Below are 23142 nucleotides of genomic sequence, written 5' to 3' on the forward strand. Positions count from 1 at the left end.
TTTGGTCAAAGTGTACAAGATACAGCAATATTATTCTAATTATTCTATGCTCTTTGATTTGTTCTTCTGTGGTTACAAGGCAACCATTATCATAAAATGACAGTCGATACGAACAGCTGTTAGAGGGGCGGCCATTTTTTCTCTATATACAACGCTTAAACAAGGAGTTTCGTGTATGTAACTACTGCAAAGCAATTCCCATTGTATAGTTACAGCCTGTTTATACATCCATTGCTTATGCATGGTCTATTAGTAAAGTTTTCTGCCTCAACTCTGCAAAAGTCTCGTATAAAAACTATACACGGTTTATTAGTAAGACTGTATATGTATACAAAATGTCCCATTTATCTTGTGCACCTATTATAACCTTTTTTTTTTTTTTTGGATAGGAATTGGAATTTTTGTTTTTGAGCGTTATGTTAGAACGAGGGGCTAACATGAGTGCATGTAACTACATTATGGTACAAGATACACGTGACGTCATCAATTTTTCAAGTAGCACTACATACTCTAATCATGTTACATTGATTACACATATTAAGACCAGTTCAAAAATGGATCACAATGTCACCTTCCTAATTAATAACGACAACAAAAGAAACAAAAACGTACTTTCAATGTGATAATGTTATGCTTTGAGAGTCGCAGAAGATGTTCCAAATGGTGACCATTCACATTAATGCACATTTGAAGGCGTTCCCCAATAGACCGTATGACTGACCAGCATGTTGCTCGCTGAATGAACACACAAGCCTGTCGAATGCGTTGCTGCAAGTCATCTGGTGTTGTCAGAATGTTCTGGTACACACTGTCCTTTACAGTTCCTCACAGGAAGAAATTGAGTGGCGACAGGTCCGGAGAACGTGCAGGCCACTGTACGTCGATTGTGGCGTCGACAGTTGTGGTTTGTTTACATGTTAGATAGCAAACACACAATACACGACGTGTACGGACGTCAGTCGTCTTTCATTTTGTGTAGGCCTAAGTTAATGCACCACAACAAATGACACATTCTGATGGCATTCATTTTGCATTTTGTTGTTGTTATTGATTGGGAAGGTGACATTGCGATACATTTTTTAATTCGTCTTAATGTGTGTAATCAATGTAACATGATTAAAGTATGTAGTAATATTTGAAAAATTGATGACGTCACGTGTATCTTGCACCAAATCTCTACACTCATGTTAGCACCTCGTTCTAACATAACTCTCAAAAACAAAAATTCCAATACCTATCCAAAAAAGAAAGTTATAATAGGTGCACAAGATAAATGGGACACTCTGTATATATACTTTGGATATTCAGTCGTAATAGGATGTATCAGGTAGGTGAGGCAATCCTCTTTCACTACATGATTTATTGGTACATTCTCCATACAAATCACAATAGCAATTATCTTTTTGTATTGTCTCACATGCTGTTGAGATAAAAATGCTGTTTTCATTCTCAACGTATTGGTTGCTATGTAAGGGTATTGGGGTTGTATAAATTTAGCTGCTCTATTATTATTCATAATTACCGGAAAAGGAACAATTTCATATAAATTGAATTTTTCGCGTGACAGTAAAGGTACTCTCACAATGTATACCAACGTAGATGACGTTTTATAAATACAGTAGTTGCCGTCATCACCTGGTGCACTTGGTGTGATGGAAAAGGTGATAATTGCAGATCGATAGGAATTGTGTCACATAACACCACAGTCTAGTATATACAGTCACGAAACTTGAATTGTGAGGGTGCTAGGAACAATAAACTGTGCAGGTACTATTTCGCATTGTATGTAATGAGGCGATATTAGCGGTCCTAGTGGTTAGCAACTATCTATGGATGCATAATTACCTCGTATTGAGCTTCGTGACTGTATATACTAGACTGTGGTAACCACTTTCTTAATTTTCTCGTAAGTTATAACCTAAGGTTGAATAATTCCAAGTTGCGCATTTGTTATTGTGATCAACAAATTGTAATATTCATAACAATCTTAGTATCCTAACTCAACATGTTTAATCTTTAGATTAAATGCTGTAATCTTATTGTCTCCATGCGTCTTACTTTCCCGCTGATTTTAGTAATGTGAAAGGAAAGTATTGAAACTTTCTTTTATTGCTTTTTGATTTAACAATAATTCCGTAGTTGTTTCATTGACTGTTACTAAACTTGACTTTAAAAGTGTTAACTATTCTGAACTAATATGCAAGAAGTTAAGTTGTTCTTGCTGCATTTTATCCATTCTTTCCTTATACATTTCTATCTCAGCTTCAGTTGCAGTGCCGAATAGAATTTTAGAAATTTCGCCTACAAAACATGTTGTTGTTATTATTATTGACCATTGGTCCAATAATTTCTTCAAGAGTTTCTCTTAGCCTTTGTACACTAGTTCTCTTAGCCAGGATGTGAGCTAATCCTTGCTCACAATCCGTTTTGTGATACCATGTGTATACTAACAAATTTTTACATTCATTCTGTATAGTTGCAGTCTCTTGTTTGAGCGTATCATACAGGTGTTGTACTGGTCCTATGTCTACGTAAGTAATGACATCCCAGAGATGCGGAGTGAACCACACGTTTGCTACAAAATCAAAGTATATGCCTGCCTGTCCTTTGATTTCTTCATTTTGAGTTGCTGAAAAGCATTCAACCTTAACAGTAGTCATACCAATGAGTAGTGCTAACCACTTACATAAAATCATCTTGGTATGCTTCTGAAAAGAAAAGAAACACAATTATTCTTTGTATTCCTTTACTCTATTGATGTGTACAGTGAATCTCTTATTTCCGTGATATCCCTAATTCCGTGATACTATTTTAAAATTGAATGTCAGTCAAAGCTTTGTCGTTCGAACATAGCGCCAGACATCTTTCTCAAAAGATTGCACCTTTCGCCTACTTTTGAGCCATCGGTGAACTTCCTAGCAAGATACCCAATTCCATGACATTCAGTGAAAAAAAAGTATCACGGAATTAGGAGTATGACGGAATTAGGCAACTTTACCCTACCCTCAATTCTGCACAACTCGAAGTTAACTTTATTAACCCAAGTAACCTCAAATGGACCTTCTCACAGGAGGTCCAACTTTTTCCTATTCTCCTTTCGAAACAAGACCTTGGCTCCCAGAGCTATGTCATAGTTCCCTAATTTTCTTTCTGTGCTACCCGAGCTACGTCATTAGTGATCTCATGCTGACCTACCCACAATAGGTCAAGCTTTTCCTTTCTTTCCTTTCTTTGCTCCCTGAGTTTCGTCATTAGACCTATGACTTTTCTTATCTTTATTCCTATTATCATCGAGTACTCGCTTTTCCTTACTTTGTTTGAGGAACTCCCTCGCTTCCTGCCAAGTGAACCTCATCCTTTGCTTCAACTGTGCCGCGTAAACATCATAGGTATATATTACCTTCGCTTCCTGCCTTAAAGGTCCACGAATATTTTCCATTCGACCAAACATAAGCTCATAAAGAGTGAATTTTATACTACAGTGAGGAGCTGTGTTATAAGTAAAGATACCAAAGGGTAACCATCTATCCCATTCATCCTGTTTAGTGGAACTGAAACATCTTAAATATCACTGGACAACAGTCATTTTGCGCCAGACATAAAACTAACAAATTCCTACTAATTTCGATTTATTAAAAAAAATCACAGTATTTCGTCTGTAATTATTTTGTTTTACAAATGTGACGACCCATTATGTGAAAACAATATTAGTGTAAGTAGGCCACCTTGCTAGAAGCACTTATTTTATTGCACTTTTATGAGTCTATTAGGAGGGAGTGAAACAGGTTCACGGTATGAATTCGCTTGAGTTTACCTGATTTTACTTGAGACGTGTATTTCTTTCATGTGAGCTTTAATTACATTACTGTAGTTTATATTTTGCAATAGACCACCCTGTTAAAATCACTTCTAGAAGCGGAAATTGTTGTTGTTGTTTTCTAATGCCAGGCGTTTGACAATAAAGTAATTTGACCTCTTGCACTCCAATATTTTTCAAAGATATTATCATGACCAGCCACTGAAGCACAGATTTTGAGATGTTCCGAATCCATTTCTTGGTTTGAGTTGCACAATGGGCAGTTAGGGGACTGATATATTCCAATTCTATGCAGGTGTTTGGCCAAACAATCATGGCCTGTTGCCAATCTAAATGCAGCTACAGACGATTTTCGTGGTAAATCGGGAATTAACTGTGGATTTTGATGCAGAGAGTTCCATTTTTTCCCTTGGGATTGAGTTATCAAATTTTGTTTGTTGATGTCTAAGTATGTAGATTTAATAAATCTCTTCACAGAGTAATACGTAGATTTAGTAACAGGTCTGTAAGTAGCAGTGCTGCCCTTCTTTGCTAAAGCGTCCGCATTCTCATTTCCCAGGATTCCACAATGGGATGGTATCCATTGGAAAACAATTCTTTTATTGAGTGATATTAATTGAGAGAGCATTTTAGTTATTTCTGCTGTTTGAGATGAAGGTGTGTGTTTTGAGATGATTGATAGAATAGCTGCTTTGGAGTCTGACAATATAACTGCATTCTTAAATTTACTGATGTGGCATAGAAGATTCCTGAGACATTCACTTATTGCAATGATTTCACCATCAAAACTTGTTGTTCCATATCCAAGAGATCTATAAAGTGAGAAGAGACAGCACGTAACACCTGCACCAGCACCTTGTTCTCTGGAGATCAAGGAAATTGTTTTATTGCCCTTTTCGGTTCCATTTGGAGAAAGAGAAACAGGTTTGCCAAATGAAATCACTTCAGTTTACCAGGAGATTTCTGTGGTGTTAGTATTCTGTGTCAGACGTGTATTTCTTTAAAGTGTGCTTTAATGATAATATTTAAAGCACGAAAGGTTTATTATCTGCGGATTTGAAGGTTGTAGCATTGCTTCTTGGAATGCAATTAGGCTACACAAAATTTTGCTGCTTTATGTGCGAATGGGACAGTCGTGCTCGAGATAAGCATTATAAAACAAAACGAAAATCACTAGAGCCAGGGAAAAAAAAAATATTATACATCAATCCTTTGTACTTGAAAGTAAAGTAATTTTACCCCCTTTACACATTAAGTTAGAGTTAATGAAGATTTTTGTTGAAGAGATGAATCATAAAATTGAAGCATTTAAACATATCCAGGAAAAATTTCCTGCTATTAGTGACTCAAAAATAAAAGAGGGAGTTTTCAGTGGACCACAAATTATAAAAAATAATGAAGGACAATCACTTCGAATCTTTGTTGAAAGGAAAAAAGAGAGCCACCTGAATTGCATTCAAAGAGGTTGTATTAAATTTTATGGGTAACCGTAGAAGTGAGAACTATGAAGAATTAGTGCAAAATTTACTATTGGCGTATGAAACTATGGGTTGTAACATGCCCTTGAAAATTCACTTACTTCACTACCATCTGACTTTTTTCCCAGAGAAATGTGACGGTTTTAGTGATGCGCATAGTGAGTGCTTTCATCAAGAAATTTCAACTATGAAAAAAAGATACCAAGGACAGTGGAGTACCAATTTGCCAGCAGACTATTGTTGGACTTTAGCTCGTGATGTACCTGAAGCCCAGTATAAAAGAGAATGCAGAAAAGAAAGCTGTAATCTTCTGAACAGTGAATATTTAACTTTATTGTCATTATATAAAGCAGCATTTTGAATGGATATAATTTAAATTCGAAAATTTCTGAAAAACCGTAACCAACAACGGTTTTTATTGTCATATTCGTATTCAGGTGGCTAAAATGATATAGAAAACATGTATCACATGCCCCAGCGCAAAAAGAAAGTTACAATTTGTGATTACTGCAGTGTATTCCACTATAACTTTGTGGGACCTTTCTAAGCTACCATTAGACTCTGGGTGGTATGCACGGGTATGAATGTTATTTATTTTGAGTAACTTACAAATTTCTTGAAAGAGTTTACTCATAAATTGACTACCTTGATCTGTAAGAATTACATCACATATTCCATAAGTTAAAATAATATATTCTACAAAACATCTGGCTACAATCTCTATAGTCATTTCTGGCATTGGAACAGCTATTAGATATTTACTTAAGAGATCCTGACATGTCAAAATATATTTATTTCCTTCCAATGATAAGGTGAGAGGGCCTACAATATCAAGTGATATCTTTTCCCATACACTCTGGGGTGTGTCTGTTATTTGTGACGGGGCTTTTGGAATAGTTTGTTGACTTTTATTAATTTGGCAAATTTTACATTTCTTAATGTATGTTGTGACTTTCATGTAACTGTTTTCTTAACGGGCACCAGTTTTTACAATGTGGCAGTTACATCACCCGACTTAAACCCCAATTATGCAAGGAGAGTCCTTAATACAACATACAAAATGTATATTAAACCAAACCTCTTGTACTGTTCTGAAGCATTAATAACAGCAGCAAATGCTAACATCAATAAACTTGAACAAATACAAAATCAGGCTCTTCGTCTAATCACTGGAGCAGTTAAATCCACACCTGTTGATGCCATGCTTACCTTAACACGGATCCCACCAATAACAACAAAAATAGAAGAACAAGCACTGCTCCAACATGAGAAAATGTTACGACTGCCAAACTCTAAACGGACAGAAAAGAACCTCCCTTCCTCAATTCTTAAAACTCATAGTAGTTTCCTAGAAAAGGTAACACAGATTAAATCCAAATTGAACATTCCTAACACCAGAGAAAATTTACTCATAAGAGAAAATCCATTGGAATTATTGCAACCTACCTTCAGTTTGGAATTAACAGAGGAAATAAGTAAATCAGACACACCAAAAGAAATACAAAAACTTCTAGCACTGGAAACGATCAATACTAGATACCCTACAGAAGAATGGCTACACATATATACCGGTGGATCCACCACAGAAAACCTTACTGGAGCTGGAGTTACATGTACACATTTTTCCTTTTATCATTCTGTTGGCAGAGACACAACAAATTATGATGGTGAAATAGAGGCTATACACATTGCTCTCCGACAATTATTAAAAATCTTCCCTTAAATAAATATAACAAGACAGTAATTCTTTCAGATTCTAAAGATGCAATTCAGGGAATATGTTCCAATACTACAAAGAAGTCAACAAAAATAAGAGAATGCTACAAAATGTTAACACAACTCCAAAAAGTTAATAAGATTGTCCATCTCCAATGGATTCCGGCACACTGTGGAGTCATGGGGAATGAAACCGCAGACACACTTGCAAAGAAAGGCACAACAATAAAACAAAAGCCTAAATTTAATTTCTCATATTCCTCAATAAAACGCTTGATCACTACAAAATTTTCTCATTCATATCTACAAGAAATAGAATCAACTGCTAAAGACAAAAAATGGATTACACTACTTTCCAACCCAGATATAATCCCCCAGAGACTAAGGAAAACAGCAGTTGCAGCCTTCAGACTATTGACAAATCATGACTGTCTAGCAAGTCATCTCTACAGAATAGGTATCTCAGCTTCACCAATATGTGTCCTGTGTAATTATCCAGCAGAAATGAATGAAGATCACTTGAAGACCTGTGAAGCATTAAGATTAGAAGAAACTAAAAGCAAAAGTATTGGAAAGCACTACTGCTAATGGCTTCATTGCCAGATGCAAGGCACTAGACAACAACAACAACAACAACAACAACAACATTTCTTAATGTACTGTGTAATGTCTTCCAACATATTGGGCCATTTGCAATGCAATTTAATCCTTTCATGGGTTCTTTGTATTCCTTAGTGACCTCCGATGGGACAATCATGCGATTCTTTCAATAATCGAGATTTTCGTTCTTCTGAAATTTCATTAGTTCCGTATTTCACAAAGATGGTGATTTTACTTAAGCAATCGACATTCACATTTCTTTTTCCCGCCTTATGGACAACGTCAAAATCGTATTCTTTTAACAGCAACCTCCATCTCAGTATTCGTGAACCCGAGTCTTTTACATTCATCCTCCATTTCAGAGGCTGATGATCAGTTATAATGGTAAATTTTGTACCTAATAAACATGGACTTAAAATGCTTACATGCCAAGAGTTCCTTATCTGTCGCACCATAATTTAATTCTGCTCCATTAAGAGTACGTGAAGCATACGCTATGGGCTTATCTTCTCCTATTTTACCTTGACTAAGGATGGTTCCTATCGCACGATTACTAGTGTCAGTTATCAAAATAAAAGCGTTCGTAAAATCAGGAAATTGCAATATACTGGGTATTCCATTAATTTCTGCTTTAAAGTTTGAAAACTTTCTTCTTGTTTTTCTGACCATTTCCATTGCATTTCTTTCTTTAATAAATCATTTAGCGGCTTTGCTATTTGACTGAATTTATTAATAAATTTTCGGTAATATCCTGCAAGTCCTAGGAATGATTTTACATCTTTAGCATTTTGCAGAGTTGGAAATTGTTTAACAGCACGAATTTTCTCTTCGTCAGGGATAATACCACATTCTAGTATAGTCACGAAGCTCAGTACGTAGTAAATATGCATCCATTGATAGTTGCTAACCACTAGGATCACTAATATCGCCTCATTACAGACAATGCGAAATAGTATCTGCACAGTCTATTGTTTCTAGCACCCTCACAACTTAAGCTTCGTGAATGTATATACTAGACTGTGGTAATAGGCCTACTTATTGTGTGTCCTAAGTATTTTAACTCTTTCTTAAAAAAAACTCGCACTTATCCGGTTCGATTTGAACTTGCTTTTGTCGAAATGTTTCAAATACATATCTTAATTTCTCGTTATATTCTTTAGACTTTCCTCAAATATAAGCAAATCATCTAAATAAACACGAGAGCGAATTCCTATCAATGAAAATAAGATAGTACGGTATTCATAAATCTTTGGAAAGTTGCCTGAGCTGACTTTAATCCAAATCGCATTCGTTTGAATTCAAAATGACCTAACTGCGTAATAAATGCGGTCTTACACCTACTGTATCTTCAGGACTAAGCTGTATCTGCTAACACAATCTAGGGCTGAGAAATAATGAGCTCGACCAAATTTATCCAAAATGTCCTGAATATTTGGCAAAGGGAAATTATCTCCTACTGTTTCTGCATTCAACTGACGGGAATCTATACAGATTCGCCACTTCTTTTTCCCAGAGGCATTCGTCTTTTTAGGAACTACAATTAGAGGAAAATTCCATGGGCTACTACTTGGTTGAATTATATCTTCTTCAAGTATTGCTTTCACCTATTTTTCTACTTCCTCCTAATGTTGTTTAGGTAATCTGTAAATTTTTTAAGTTATGGGTTTATAGGCATTTATTCTCGGTGTTGGGATTGAATGGACTACATCTTTAACTTCAGTTAACTGATCTCCTGGTAAACTAAAAATATCATTGTACTCACAGCACAACTGAACAATTTCATCTCTGCCTTCATTAATATGACTTAGTCGTAATGACTTTAACAGATTATTTATTCTTTCTGTTCATTCCAATTTTTGAATTGATTATTACGCATGAGTTTATCCAAAAGAGGAATTTCATGTATAGTTGCATCACTCTCAGAAATATTTATTTTATTTATTTATTTATTTATTTATTTATTTATTTATTTATTTATTTAACCTGGTAGAGATAAGGCCATCAGGCCTTCTCTTCCCCTCTACCAGGGGATTACAACTATTGTATTGTATTGTATTGTATTTATTAACATTCCATGGTATTCATACATTGCTTTACAGCTAGAATATGGAACAAGTAAAAAAACTTAATACTAAATTTATAGTCACAGTCTAGATGAAATATATATACAGACGAGATTTACAATATAGTCTACTAGTACAACACAGTTTTAGTATCAATTTCATGAAGTGTTATTGAATGTTATGAATTCACTTACAGAATAGAAGGCGTGAGAAATTAGGTACTTCTTTAATTTGGCTCTAAATAATCTTATGTTTTGAGTTTCATTTTTTATATCGATAGGGAGGCTATTAAAAATTTTTACTGCCATATAACGCACTCCTTTTTGATAGCACGATATACTTGCCGATGGAGTATGAAAGTCATTTCTTTGACGTGTATTTATGCTATGAACTGTTGAATTAGTTACAAAGTTTTCACGATTACATACGAGGAAGACTATTAATGAAAAGATATACTGACAAGCCATGGGCATTATTTGTAGTTTTTTTAAAATAGTCCTACACGATTCCCTAGATTTGGCTCCTACTATTATTCTAATTTTTTTTTTTTGTAATAGAAATATACTGTTACTATCTGTGGAATTTCCCCAGAATATTATTCCAAAACTCATTACCGAGTGGAAGTATGCAAAGTATATTGTTTTTAAGGTATTGATATTTGCTATCTTTTGCATGATTCTAATAGCAAAACAAGCTGAATTTAGTTTGGGGGTAATTTCTTTAATATGATTTTTCCAATTTAACACATTATCGATTTTTAAGCCAAGAAATTTGGTTGTCGTTGTTTCTAATAGGGATCTGTTGTTAATTATTGTGCTAGAAGTTTGCGAGGTTGAATTTGCACAGGATTTAAATTGAATTATGTTAGTTTTGTTACAATTTAATACCAATTTATTGACTGAGAACCAGTGAATGGCACATATGTGAAACTTATTATCAACACAGTTTACTATACATTCAGCTATATAATCCATTTGGTGCTACTTCTTGTTTAGGACAATACCTTGGTCCAATTTCATTAGTAGGAAAACAACAAATACTTTCACTTAATTTAGGGATCATTAACGAGGGTTGTAATCATAAGCATGATGACTGTGTTATCCAGTCCCTCCCCAATATCATATACAAATTAGAATTGGGTAGTTGAGCCATGACATTCACTTTTAACGCAGTACCTGCTATATTTAATTCTATCCATCCCTCGATATGCAATTTTCCTGCTATACCAGAAATCTGTATCTTTTCCTTTTGGATAGGTATATTTAATCGTATTCTATCTTTAATAACACTAGGGAACAACTGTTTTGCAGTAAAAAAGAAAGTTGGTTATTGGTATGGAAACCGATGCCCTGAGTTCGAAAATAATTTCGTTTTTTATGTGTCACGTCTAGTTTTGTCGCAGTTTTTATTTTTTCGATATGTATCACTGTGCAGTATTCACTATACGTTAAGCCGAGGTGCCCCCTCGCTGATGGCACTAGATATCCACAACTAAATATTTTTGTTCTAATATTTATCTCAGAATGATGTTTCATCATCCCATGCCCTATCACCCCATTCCCTTTCTCATTTTCCCGGGAAGTTGTTCACAGAAAACCCTAACAATTATACAGTTCTTAAATCTTGTCAGTTGAGCAGTTGGCTTACTTCTGTGAACACGTGTGAATTTTGTTACAGTGGTGTCCCTAGAATCGTAGTGCAAAAGCGTGATTTAAAAAACTGAATATGGGGAGTACATCAGGATTGCGTAGGAGACAGTGTGTACAAAATCCTCAGAAATTTTGCTGTATTTGTGGGTGCTATATGTTCGAAAAGTACGTAAATATATTCGTTTATAAAGAAGCTATATTTTGCGTACTTCAAAGTAAAAGTTGTTGGCATGGATAAATCATTTGCACCTCATATGTGTGTAACAGTTGTGTAGAAGAATTGCGTTACTGGTATGCAGGAAAACGGAAAGCAATGCCATTTGCTATAACAATGGTATGATGTGAGCAGAGGAATCACTATGATGACTGTTATTTTTGTATGTGTAATGTTACTGGTTACAACAAGAAATCAATTAAGTATCCAAATATTCAATCAGTTTTGAGGCCTGTTCCTCATGGGCCGACTTACCTGTACCTACACCACCAACAAACTTGGGTGACAGTGAATCTGAAAGCATTTCTCCGAATCCAGATACTGAGATGTCTTCTGATCCAGACGAATTTGACAATTCACCGAAAAAAATTTACCCAGCCCGAGCTGAATGATTTGGTAAAGGAATTAGGACTCACCAAAAAGAAAATTGAATTATTAGGCTCTAGACTGCATGAGAAGAACATGTTGGCACCTGGAGTTACATTTTCGTGGTACAGGAATTGTGAAAAAATTTTCCGGAAATACTATACACAGGAAGACAGATTGTTATATTATACAGATGTGAGAAATATACTAAAACAGTAAAGAGGAGGTATATGAGCCCAGAAGTTGGAGGCTTTTTATTGATTCTTCGAAAAGAAGCCTTAAAGCAGTATTGCTACATAACAGTAATAAGTTAGCGTCCATACCACTTGCACATTCTACAGTCCTATCAGAATCGTACGAAACATTAAGGTTGGTTCTTGAAAAAATTAAATATCATGAACATGAGTGGCAAATATGCAGTGATCTGACGTTTGTTGGTTTACTATTGGGACAACAGGTAGGATGCACAAAATTTCCGTCCTTCCTGTGCAAGTGGGACAGAAGGGCCAGAGACAAACATTGGAATATTGTATACTGGCCTGAAAAAAAAGAACTAACGCCAGGAGACAAAAATATTAACAATGTTAAGTCTCGTTGCTCGTAAGAAAATTATACTCCTTCTGTTACATATAAAACTGGGAGTTATGAAGCATTTTGTCAAGGCACTAGACAAAAATCTTCCTTGCTTCCGGTACTTATGTACGAAGTTTACTTCTTTGTCACACGCTAAAATCAGGAAGGGAATATTTGATGGCTCACAAATTCGAAAACTGATGATGGACCACAATTTCACCACTACGGTGAACGAAACAGAAGGAAGTGCATGGAACGTATTCAAAGAAGTTATGAAGAAATTTCTTGGTAATGTGAAGGATCCACGGTAAAAAGAAATTGTAGGAAACATGTTGGACAAGTTCAAAGTTCTTGGTTATAATATGAACCTAAAGCTTCACTTTCTAATGGCTCATGGTACTTTCCTGCGAATTTAGGAGCCCTCAGTGAAGAGCAAGGTGAAAGGTTCCACAAGATCTAAGAGAGGTAGAGTGGCGCTATAAGGGACATTGGGATGTAAATATGATGGCAGATTACTGTTAGAGTATTGCACGTGATGAGTCTTCCAGAGAATATTCGAGGACGTCACACACACTAAGATTCCATGGCAAGAGAAACCGAGGACGTCTAACATACATTCTGATTGTAAGCTTTCTGCTCTTATACTTTCGTTTAGTAAGATGTTTTCCTTGTATATGTTGTTGTTGCTGTTTTCTAATGCCAGGCATTTGACAATGAAGTCATTTGACCTCTTGCACTCCAATATTTTTCAAAGATATTATCATGACCAGCCACTGAAGCACAGATTTTGAGATGTTCCGAATCCATTTCTTGGTTTGAGTTGCACAATGGACAGTTAGGGGACTGATATATTCCAATTCTATATATTGTATATAGGCCTACTGTTTCTATGAATTCTTAACTGTTTCTTTTATTGTTACACAACTTAGAAAAAAATAGATGGATGTGTTAACGAATCAGATATACAAAATAAATAAATCATTTCAATGAATACTCTGTAACTTATAATTTTATTTTGTGGCAAAATAAGTTTTGCTAAATTGCCGAAAACCCTGACGTGATACGGCAAAACAAAATACATTTTTGAATTCAGCACACCGAAATTTGTAAAAGTGCCATATTTATATTTATACCGCAGAAAAGAAGTTTCCATTTGTTCCCTAGCATAATTAAAGATACACCTGATCCTGTTTCTATTAATGCAGTTCATATCCCCCGAATCTTAGCTTTCTCAATATGTACCGGTATTAAGAATTCTTGATTTTCTTCACAGCAGTCCGTGTTAGTGCAGCAACACAGCCTCGACTGCGTAGGTGTGTCCTGCTCTAGTTTTCCTGCGTGGTTGCTGTCTGAAAGCCACCACCTCGGACTCCTCTACCTGCAGATTTATCTCTTACACTACTCCTGCTCTCCCTACTATTATGGCCTATTCTTTTACATTTATCACACTCAGGCACTTGGCAATCTCTTACAAAGTGACCTGTCTGATTGCATCTGTAACATTTGATGGGTTCTATTACGTGCACGTTTTCTCTTTTTACTTTTACTTGGTTTTGTAGGAACCTTTTGGGTACCGTTGTACCGCTTACTTCCTTACTACATCTTACGCTAGACCTTCTGCCAGAACCTTATATTACCGCTCTGTCTGTTACTTCTTTTAAGGGAACCAAGTGGTGATTAGGGGTCAAAAGTCCGATTTTATATTTTGTGTTTTAAAAATTAAATACAAAACTTACTCTTTAAAACAATATAAATATTGTGGGGGGGGGGGGTATTTCTGCAGATAAGCCCCCTAAATAACCTGTTTAAATTTAGTGGTGCATGTAATTCATACATCCTTTTTCTTTCTTAATGCAGTTTTCCGTAAGTTGGCATTTTTCATACTTAAGTGCATTTTTTTCTGGAACTACTGAATAAATTTACCTCAAATTTTTACAGTGTTTTCTGCAGCCTGTGTTCTACATAGTAAACCTGAGGGTTTAAGAATATCACACACATAACAAGAGAAAGAAATATATATATGGATTGAAAATTTTCAAGAAATGTTAAACAAAGTTCAATGTTTTTTTTTGTTTCACTAGGGGTGAAATATTTAACTAAACTTTGCTTTAGAATTTACAATATACATTACTATATAACTTAAAAAATTCAAGGTAGGGTAGTTCACCCTATTGTCAGCAACCTCCCAGTAGTCAGCCATCTTGGCATAATTATGAAAAAAATATGTACATCAAAGAATATGTACATATTCTGTTGGCTCACCAGTACTCTGCCATTCTTTGTCCTGCCCTCGAACCTCTAGTAACCTCTGATGTGAGAAATATAAAGCAATAGTTAGCCTCTATACATGTTGTGGAGAGCACCATGTTGTTGTGTGATATTCTTGTGCGTTGAACAACGTGCAGTGTCATTTTTATAAGGTCAGTATTTCGTTATTATAAGTCATAGCCACTTAAAACAATGATTGACTTGAAATATTCTAGAATAGTTAAATGAGCACTGAATTTGTGTTTTAAAAGCCTAGGCGGCTGACTACTGGAACTATGGCTCACACTGAGTTTAAAGACCATTTTCTGTCATCTGTAAGCTTAAAGCCTGGCCTTTAATGTCAGACCATGGTATTTTAGTTTAAATGCATAAAACCTAGTAGTCAGCCTAGTAAGACACATAGGCTGACTATTGGTATCTTGATTAACTATAGTCAGCCACCATCTCAAATATTAAAATCTAAATAAAATAATGTAATAATAATAATAGTGTAGAACTCATGAGAAGTTCCCTACAATTTGCTTCCTAAATATATATTTTACAGATAGGCCTATAAATAAAAATGTTTTCGACTAAAAAGGTGAAACGACCGATTCACCAATATGAAGAGAGGGCGTTAGTGGAAGCTTTGCTTGAGATTCGGCAAAATAACTTAAACATTAGTATGGGACATTGCAAGAGGGACAAAATTTTGAAGAGCATCTGTTCTGGCCAGGTCCCTTATCAAATACAAAAAAAGGAACGACATGTTAAAGAGAGAGTTCCATGTAGGCCTACTATTTCATCAGCAGCATGACATGAATTCTTCCATAAAAAGAACTTGACCAAAATTGAGGAAACAAAATTAAAACAACAGAGAAAAGGGGAGAGGGAGAATCGAAAATCTCTTATGAAAATTAGCAAAGACAAAGAAAGGAAATCTACATTCATCTCAGATGCAAATGCTGATCCAGATGATGAATCTCAGGAAGAGGACAATTATTTAAGACAACTGTGTACTGCTTGTAATGATGAACTTATTAGTGACGTTGAAGATGAAAATTTGAAAAATATTGGGTGTGATAATTGTTCAAACTGGTTTCATTTCAAATGTACTGAACTTAATGCATTGCCATATGATATTGTAGAGAGTAAATAATTTCACTGTCAACTGGGCCTAACACACAGAATTGTGAAGGAAATAGCCATTAGTGCCCTCGAAGGATCAGTTCAGATATTGAGAAATCATTTGTATGGGAGTGATAATGGAAATTTCAAGTTATCTTAACCGATGGCTATTGATTGGTTTAGATATCAATGCCAATAAATCCGTACTATTATTTTTCTCGCGGTATATGGCATTCCAATCATTCTAACCTATCTGATGATCTCCCCCCCCCCCTTTCTTAATTGTAAATGAGCACAAACGCTACTTAGGTGTAAATTTTTCTGACATTTTGTATATTCGATTCCCTAAGCGTTTCAAATGTATACCATTTTACCTTTTAGGTGTGTTTCCAAATTATATGTAATACGCTTTGTCAAATCTGGAAACCTTTTCTTAAGGGAAGCTAAATTTATATTACATTTTGCTGATTTTTTTTTAAAGGAATATTGTTTCAATAGTGTCTACCTCAGATATGCCTTCTGTCATTCCTTCTAATTTTTTTTTGTAATACTGTATAATGAAAGTACATGTATAATGTTTATTTTATCATATTCTAACAGTAAAATTGAATTTAACCTAAATTTAGTTTAGAGGCTGAGTACTGGTTTCAAACTGGCTGGACACTGGATTTATGTGGCCAAATACTGGAGAATTTGTTACTACTAGGAAAATGTATTATTTTTAGTCCAAAAAGTGTAGTTATAATGTTATGTCATGTGAAATTTCAAAACTAGACTATTTGTTTGTAATGGTGATTAATAAAGGAAATAATGTTAAATGGTTTTCTTATCAGAAACTACTCTAGTGTATTACAGTACTGTTAACAGGCTGACTAATGGTGCAGTCACCCTATATGAGTGCAGCATGTAGCAAGTAATATGCACCAGAAGAATGAGATACACTTAGCAAAGCGGGAAAACAGGTTATCATTTAGAACCTTTCTTTTACACTTGGATACGAAACTGATTAGTTGTCTTTTATACCACTGAATTCAGAATGACTGATTGTATAATCATGAAAATTCTTATACAAATCTGAGCAATAAAAGCCTATAAATATTGAACTAAACTTTTGTACTGAAATTTTTTAATCGCACAGGCATCACTGCCCAGTCCCTTTAAGAATTTCTCATCCGCAACTGCTTCTCTCACAGAATCAACGAAAATTCCATTTAGAAAAACTTTTTTTCCTAATTTAATTATTACCTTTTGTTCACCCTTTTTCTCGTCCTCTGACCAAGAGTTAGTGAAGCGATTAGTACTGTCTAAAGTAGATTGAATCAATTGTTCGACTCTTGCCTCCCCCCCCCCCCCCCATTGAGTAATACTTTCGTTGGGTTTCTGTTTTACCTGACAGACTTGGATCGTATTGTACATAAATGTTCGTTGTACAGCAAAATGTGTCTCTAGTTTTTTCTTTATATCCCCCCGTTTTGTTTCACCTGTTGGATGGATATTTAAAGTTCTCCTAGCATTACCTGTAATCTTTGCTAAAATATGTTTGATTAATATATTCTCCTGATTTGGGTTTATTAATGACCTAGCTGACTCAACATTAACAATAAATTCATTTATAGCGTGGATGGTTCACCTGAAAAACCATTTTCAAACAATTTAGCAGCAGGTGTAACGAATAATTCAGCACTTATTCTTTGTTGTCTTAGAAAAGTGTTCAATTGGTCTTCTAGAATTGAATTCGTTGATCTTGATCTGCTTGTGCCATGGTCTAACGGGCTTTCACTATAATTATTAACATTCACAAATATTTTAGGAAATTATAACAAGGGTTATAGCTATCCTACAAGCAAAACTCAGCTCGAACACCTCGCGGTGCGCATACTATAACCCTCTTACCCCCCTGCAGTAGACGTGAGAGCATGCTGGGAACAGGAGCATATGTCATCTGCGCGAGACAGTCATGCCCGCTGGTTTCTGCGCGCTGAGTTTTCCTTGTTGGATGCCTGTAACAACGTCTCTCAAGACTAGTAATACACTCACCCAGATGAAGGATCTCTTGACTAGTTGGCCGTCGATCCTTGGACCTCGTCACCAGCAACTGGTCAGTGAACTTCTACGTGAGTTGCTAACAGCTGGAGATACCGGAGACCTTCAGGTAACGGGCACCCTGAAGAGGAAGAGCCACGCTGGAACAACCAGACAACTAGGGTCGACGTTGATTCCACCTCGTGAAACAATCATGGCAGTAGATGACGACTGTGGATACACTGGCCCCTTCTCATCTGTCTTCAAACTCTAAGACACCAGAATCTGCAGCAGAAAATATTGCTGTCAGTAAACATCATAAATATAAACATTTTACAGATAATTATCCTTAAAGTATTGGAATTGGTATGGTGAGATTTGCCTAAAGATGTCCCCACCCGGAAATCCGATTGGGGGACAGTTTTAACTCCGGAATATTTATCTTTAGGACTCATACTCATGTATGTTGTGGCTTTCATGTAACTGTTTTCTTAACGGGCACCAGTTTTTACAATGTGGCAGTTACATCACCCGACTTAAACCCCCATTATGCAAGGGGGACCGCACCTGTCGTTGGTCAACGGGGTCCTTCGGACCTAGCCGGGAGGACTAAGTAGGTGTTATTTAGATCCACCGACCTTTCCCTCATGTGCTGCTGAGGGACGCTGTTGTGCTGTGATAGGCCAGCACCTATGTAAATGGCATTTCCTCCATTTTAGATGAAACAGTTATACCGCTGTGGCTCGGTCCCCAGATCCTCATCTCTTAAAAGCAGGGTGTACCACGGGCAGGTTGAGGTTGGGAATTGGGTAGGAGAGGCTATAGGAGGCGCATCACTACCTTACATCAGTTTGGAATTAACAGAGGAAATAAGTAAATCAGACACACCAAAAGAAATACAAAAACTTCTAGCACTGGAAACGATCAATACTAGATACCCTACAGAAGAATGGCTACACATATATACCGATGGATCCACCACAGAAAACCTTACTGGAGCTGGAGTTACATGTACACATTTTTCCTTTTATCATTCTGTTGGCAGAGACACAACAAATTATGATGGTGAAATAGAGGCTATACACATTGCTCTCCGACAATTATTAAAAATCTTCCCTTAAATAAATATAACAAGACAGTAATTCTTTCAGATTCTAAAGCTGCAATTCAGGGAATATGTTCCAATACTACAAAGAAGTCAACAAAAATAAGAGAATGCTACAAAATGTTAACACAACTTCAAAAAGTTAATAAGATTGTCCATCTCCAATGGATTCCAGCACACTGTGGAGTCATGGGGAATGAAACCGCAGGCACACTTGCAAAGAAAGGCACAACAATAAAACAAAAGCCTAAATTTAATTTCTCATATTCCTCAATAAAACGCTTGATCACTACAAAATTTTCTCATTCATACCTACAAGAAATAGAATCAACTGCTAAAGACAAAAAATGGATTACACTACTTTCCAACCCAGATATAATCCCCCAGAGACCAAGGAAAACAGCAGTTGCAGCCTTCAGACTATTGACAAATCATGACTGTCTAGCAAGTCATCTCTACAGAATAGGTATCTCAGCTTCACCCATATGTGTCCTGTGTAATGATCCAGCAGAAATGAATGAAGATCACTTGAAGACCTGTGAAGCATTAAGATCAGAAGAAACTACAGTTCAAAAGTATTGGAAAGCACGACTGCTAATGGCTTCATTGCCAGATGCAAGGCACTAGACAACAACAACAACATATTTTTATCCTTTTGCGGTTGAAACGTTTGGATCATGATGTAGTGAAGCTCTTATCTCCACCATAGGCAGACGTTTAGTGCAGCTTTCTGGGGACCCTCAAAGCAGTCAATATCTACGTCAGCGCATTGGTATCGCCATTCAGCACGGTAATGCAAGTAGAGTAAAGTTGCCTAATTCCGTGACATTTTTAATAACGTCTATATTTATGCCAAAATTGTAATACAAATTTCAAATACCACCTAAACGACGTTATTTGGACCTTTAGCTACAGTTTTTACAACATTCAGTGTCAACAGTTTCACAAGTTTGGTATATAATATATGATTCTTCATTGTTGTACAGTGGCTCCTAAATCCGTGACAGGGATCTAAATTCCGTGATAGTGGTTTCCTAATTCCGTGGTACTAAAATAATCCTCATTAACTGCTCAGAAAACAAACAAGTATTTGGAAAAACATATTAAAGTCATGGTATATTGTTTTAATATGGATTAAGCAAGAAATTACAACATAGAAGAAGGACCTAAGTAACCAATTTCATAGAAAATACTTGTGTAACTACAGGAATACATATTACATATTAATATATGTATTATGAACAAAATAAACTGAAAGTTAAATTCAATACAAAATTAAATTGGAATAAATTGAATTATAACACAATTATTTCTCATTATTTATATTCCTAACAACAACAGTAACTGCTAATGGCTTCATTGCCAGATGCAAGGCACTAGACAACAACAACAACAACAGTAATTAAGTTAAATATATGCCCTATTATTATATTATAATTATAATTGGTTTTCTATAACTTATTTCTATTATTATTTCCAAGAACTATTTTCTTTCGTAGACATTAATTTTCACAATTTAGCATTGGCATCACTTGTCGAGTGAGCCAGGAAGAAGAAATATGAAAATAAATCCGAAAATGAGAAAGCTCCTGTAGCATTGTTATTGTCTCATAATGTTTAAACAATCATACACATTGATTCAACTGACTATAATCTACAATAATATATCATTTTTATAATGCTGTACTAATTCTCACCTCAAATATAAAATGTTTCTTCAGAAGCGATCACAAGAGAAAGATAAACTTACTTCACTAAACAAAAGCTTCTGCAGTCGACTGCTTGTATTCAAAAGGTGGGTAGCCAATAGAATTGAAAAGAAGTCATCTCCTGGCATCTGTTAGGTATTTAAAAAACTTAAAAGTCAGAGACCACAACTCCATGGCAGTCAATTGAAATTTTATCACGGAATTAGGCATCTTTACCCTATTCTTGCATCCTTCCCTGAGTCCTCTTATTTAGATGAAATTTTCTTTCTTTAATTAATCAATTTATATCAATACACCATATTGTATTTTATCACACTTTGATTCTGTATACAGAAAATTTATGTAATCAGTTAATTAATATGATTTACACTAGTATTAGGCAATATGTTGATTGTACATACCTGAGCATTTTGTAATCTGTTTAATAACAGCCACTGTAGAATATGATAGAATAGCTCCCCACAGCTGTTGTTTCCGACGTCCGCTCGTGATGTTTGTCTTCTTTTTATACCACCGTCGCTGCCACCAGAAAGGTGTGGTGTAAGGACTGTAAGATAGAATTGACCACACTTTGTAATGTTCTAGGAATTGAGTAGGGTTCGTCCAAGACCTAAGTCTTGAGAATAAAAAGTCGTCGAACTGTGATATAACTATTACATTGGAGAATAGATAGTAATACAGTTGAATGTGTTGTAGACTACATGACAACTAACGAGTAAAAGCCCTGAGGTTAGTGGTGGCTCGTATTCAGTGGCGGCTCGTGCCTTTCTTGGATGGGTGTTCACAAAAAAAAAAACATATGCGTAATGAACACACTGATATATTCTCGTATAGCTGAGTCACATGTCAGAGATAAACGAGCTCTAATATGCATGTACCAAATCTACGCATATAAACCAAAATTAAAACCATTAAACAAGAGTAGAGTAAAATTAATTCCTAGGACTCACCTTCACTGCTGTTGTAGATGGTGTTGAAGATCTGGATTTATTTGTAGAGAAACTCCATGCGCCTAATTTTGAGAGATGTAAACTTATCAATAACTTTATTATTGAAGTCTCTAATGTTGTTAACAAGTTCTTTTTTTCACTGCCAACTTAGCCAATGTACTTAATTGGTCTTCTGTCATGGTGTTACGGAGGAATGTTTTAATCCTCTTTTAATTTAACATACTCACAATTTCACACACGTCCGTCTCCAACTTCAGGTACTAGTGTTTCAACTTTCAATACGCACCAGTGTAGCTTGTATCTTCCTTACTTTGCTGAACAAAAGACAACAGAATCAGCCCCCGCACATAACGGTATTTTGAAAGAGTAAAGAGAGAAAACGAGGAAAGAGGGAGAAAGGAACACGATGCCAGTCCCAAGAGAGATGGAGCATCTCTCTTTCTCTGTCATTAGCACGTTAAGGCCTGTGCGAGCCAGAGCTATTGTAACCATTGTAACATGCCAGAAAATATTCTCGCCTCAGGCTATTTCACCCTGCTAGAGAAAAATTGTGCGAGCTGCTGGCAATCTGTCCAATGGAGATTTAAAGACACACGACACAAGGACGGGACATTTTCTCGAGACGAAAAATGTAGGAACGTCATTGCACATTTGAAAGTAATCTATCTAATATATTAATCAGGGGCGGCTCTACAATAAGAACTGCAGAGCTACAGAACCGCCATTTAAATGGACCTGAAAAAATTAAAAATGTAAAACGTGCTTTTATGTAATCTAGTTCATTGTTTCGTTTATTTTTCCAATTCATTCTTCTTCGATTCGAGATTTTACTGTCTGTAGGAGCCTTGAACTGCTCGAGAATTTTAGCTGTAGTGTACTTTTCGGATCTGTGATCGGCAGTTCCTGAAGCTCAACATAGGGTAGTCAGCAGCAGAAAACTGGTTTTCTTCACCGTCCCATAAGACTGCATTAGAACTGCAACCGAAGCAGCTCTCTCCGAATATAGAAAAGAACCGTCAACACCCTCAGCTCTTTATGACCTGCGTTAGAACACAGGCTTCTGGACTACTGTATATCATTATAGTTCCAATGTGTTATAGTACTGTGGGTAGTGTGATGTGATTAGTCAGTGTGTCTAAGGAAATATTTTATATTAAAAATGAATGAAATGAAATCTAATCGACCAACCCTTTTCGAAATTAAAAGAGAAATTGCATGTTAACTTAAGAAATTAGAATGTCCTACACAAAATTTAAATGTTGAAATTTCTAGAAAAAGTCGAGGAAATCATGTAGTGTACTAGTCATTTTAATACCAAAATTGTAATGGAAACAATTGGTTTTTTGCTGCGCTCATGAAAACCCTTTCTCCCCCACCCGTGTATACTGTTTAGAGGAGGAAATACATGGACAAGCACAAGAGTGAAGGATTTAGTTCATTTGACTTACAAAAGTAGAAAAGCATGTGGGGCACATCTCCACTACGTGACTAGTTGTACCAGGTGG

At 35.8% G+C, this 23142-nt stretch overlaps 1 long non-coding RNA gene across 1 annotated transcript in view; it reads right to left on the reverse strand.

Annotated features, from left to right (window-relative positions):
- Nucleotides 1-547: 547 nt before the first annotated feature.
- The window catches only part of LOC138698350 (uncharacterized), a 47019-nt gene continuing 24424 nt past the window's right edge, over nt 548-23142 (reverse strand). Inside the window, exons 2-4 of the long non-coding RNA XR_011331843.1 lie at nt 21089-21234; nt 17889-18158; nt 548-2708 (exon numbers count right to left, since the gene is read on the reverse strand). This is a non-coding gene — a long non-coding RNA (uncharacterized lncRNA). The remainder of the gene's footprint in view (nt 2709-17888; nt 18159-21088; nt 21235-23142) is intronic.

This window comes from Periplaneta americana, chromosome 4, assembly GCF_040183065.1.
Source record: "Periplaneta americana isolate PAMFEO1 chromosome 4, P.americana_PAMFEO1_priV1, whole genome shotgun sequence".
Lineage (NCBI taxonomy): Eukaryota > Metazoa > Arthropoda > Insecta > Blattodea > Blattidae > Periplaneta > Periplaneta americana.